We start from the raw sequence: 3,352 nt of genomic DNA on the forward strand, positions 1-3,352 counted from the left end.
AGCAATCCACAGTCCGGCAATGATTAACCTTCAAACGTGAAAACGTGTTTACTAAACTTTCATAAAACATTTTACAGCCTGGCAATGGTAGAATAGCAGCTAACGCATTGATTATTATCATTTCAACTGTGGAGCGAATGTGAATATATCTTAACAAGCTCAAATATACCTCGTTCTTCAACTCTTACTACACTACTTGATAATTCAAACAGAAGGTAATATATGCATGCAAAACAAAGTCATCGATTGGCATTAGTCATTTGTTGTGTTCAGTTACCTTTTATGATATGATCGTAAAGGTCCAGCTACCATTGTTTCATCTGAAAAATAAAATAGATTTTGAGTAGTACTCATAATTAGCCATTATAGTTTGGCATAGTACTTCATACAACAGATATACAAAACTAACTATGTCGCACATTACCATTTGCCCCAAAAGTTCGAACACCACCAAACGCACCGCCCACCGCAAATTTTATTTCCCCTTCAACTTTTATTCGCTCCTCCCACGCCCAATCGAAGCCAAACGTACACTCCCTAACTCTGCCCACATTCTCGAAGCCTGTACACACTCTTCACAAATGTCAGTACCTTTAAGCCTAGTCTATTCTCATTCATTGTGTTTTCATCATTTCCTCTCTCTAAAAGTTATTAGTCTCAATCACACTTACACTACATCTGCACCCCTTCTTAGTGGGTTACATGCTCGCCTAGCAATTTTGTAGTCACGAGTTCGATTCCCCACTTTGCCAACGTGGAATCAGAGGAATTTATTTCTGGTGGTTAGAAATTCATTTCTCGATATGATGTGATTCGGATCCCACAATAAGCTGGAGGTCCGTTGCTAGGTAACCAATTGGTTCCTAGCCACGTAAAAAAAAATTTTTTTAAATCTAATCCTTCGGGCCAGCCCCAGAAGAGCTGTTAACCAGCTCAGTGGTCTAGTTAAACTAAGATGTGCTTTCTCCATCTGAAGACTTCCTTCTAGTCTAACTTTTGTCTCAACCAGTGATCATATGATACGTTTCACCACTCCACCTCACACCAGTGCTTTCGTCAACTTAACCATCTACTCTGTTCTAATAAATTGTCTAAGAAAATCTTTGACATTTATTTGTGTGCATATTTTTTCTCAACAATCTTGTCCCTTTCTAAACACAAGATTCTCGCCCTTCTCATTTATTCCAGGAACCCCATGTTTGGTCACAATATCATCTCATCCTTTATCACATTCTTTTGTATTTAAACCACATAGCACGCCCACCCAAAACAATTTCTCCCCTGTAGAGGTATGGCAGTAGAAAAGGTAGAAACATCATGGATCCCATCATGTCTTTAGGATCAAGGTTCTTCACCCCCATGACCCTTACTGACCTCAGATGATGCTGTTACCCATTCAAAGCTAGTTTGACTGGTGGGCTGCAGCCAGCAATGAAGCTTGGATGCAGCGAATGAGAGCTCAGATATCTATATATATATATATAATATATATATATATATATTATATATATATATATATACGCAAAGTATATGTATATAAATATGCACATATATATGTTAAACATTGATTGTATACACACACATATGAACATATACATATGTATATGTATATGTATATGTATGTATATATATATATATATATATATATATATATATATATATAATATATATATACATAAATATATATGTGTGTGTGTGTGTGTGTAAATTGACAACCCTGTGGTAAGGGTGTAAGGATACTACCACCTATAAGTCCTGCATGTCGTAAAAAGGCGACTAAAAGTACAGCTGCTGCATTGCAGTCGTACTTTTTAGCAAAAGGCGAGGCCCACTGCCAATAACTGTGGTTGATGACAGAAAGGGCATGCGGTCGTAAAAACCCCTTTGCCAAACAATAAACCATGTCTGATTATGACTTGAGAGAAGGCAGTGGAAGAGAAGGCGCATCGGGCAACCGACCCCTTAATGTAGGGATTACGGTGGGAAAGAAGATGTATATATATATATATATTATATTAATTAATGAAAAAAGATATAAAATATTTCATCTCATGATGCTCATATTATCAAGTAGGTACCATCGATGCCGGATTGAATTTTAGTCGAAGGAATGTTTAAGTGACTGGTTAATGTATTCACGAGCTAACAGGTATCTACATCATTTGACGAACAAATCGGTCTCAATTATTCATGTCATGTGGCCATATGTGTCAGTATGAAACGGAACGTCACTAAAAATCAATACATTAATTTGAGAGTCAGGACTAAAGTCTGCTATACAGACTTGCGCTATAGTGTGTCAGATCAGTTCGGTGAATGGCAAATATTTTTTGGGATTTTAGCCATACTACTCTTTTTAGTTGTCTGTAGAAGACAGCTGCTGAGGTGGCTTTTTGTCTGTCCTTCCTTCCGCCCTCAGATCTTCAATACTAACTACTACTGAGGCTAGAGGGCAGCAAATTAATATCGAACACTCGCCCTCAAATCATCAAACAACAAATTGCAGCCCTCTAGCTCAGTAGTTTTTATTTTAAACAAGGTTAAAGTTAGTCATGATCGTGCGTCTGACACCGCTATTAATGCCAACAACATAGGCCACCACCTGGCTGAAAGTTTCATGGGACATGGCTGAGGGTTTCACACAGCAATATACGCTGTGCAGAAAACTCGATTGCTCCGAAGAAACTTCGGTACATTTTTTACCAGTTTTCAACATCAGTTACCTAAATGCGAAGAGATCGGCATGACCCTGCCGCTTTCTGCTTCAAATGCTCATGAATTCTGTTTACTATAATACCATTCGGTAACAACATCTCACATTTCAAGGCGACCCCAGACCCCACATTAATTATTCCTGGATTTATAATGCAAATTCGCTTCACTGCGCTACATGTCATTCCTGGAGAAAAAGATGATGAAAATTATAACTACTTGTTATTGTCACATTTCCGTTCATTCAGAGTTATTCGTAATAAAGTATAGTTTTTCATATTATATTTTACGATGGTGAGGTCCATTTCGGTTCATGAGCGTAAGTGTTGTAAGGTCAATCCACTACTTGAAAGAGAAAAACTTGAGACGTAATGTCATCTCTAAGCATCAGCCCTGAAGCCTAGATTGGATATTTTGTAACATCCCCTTCAAAGAGGAGAAACTGAGGAGTGAACACTTTTTAGTAATTGTATAATCTAGTCTATGTACATCAATAGAAAGTCGCTAAATGATAATGATTGACAAATGTCGACAGTTGCTTGTCTAACCATAATGTTTTTCATGAAAATCTAAAATCGTGCAAAAATTGAACAGACAATTAGGATTTCTTTATAAAGAGGCATTCATCGTCGTGAAGTAG

This window comes from Macrobrachium nipponense, chromosome 11 (genome assembly GCF_015104395.2).
Source record: "Macrobrachium nipponense isolate FS-2020 chromosome 11, ASM1510439v2, whole genome shotgun sequence".
In the NCBI taxonomy this organism is placed as follows: Eukaryota; Metazoa; Arthropoda; class Malacostraca; order Decapoda; family Palaemonidae; genus Macrobrachium; species Macrobrachium nipponense.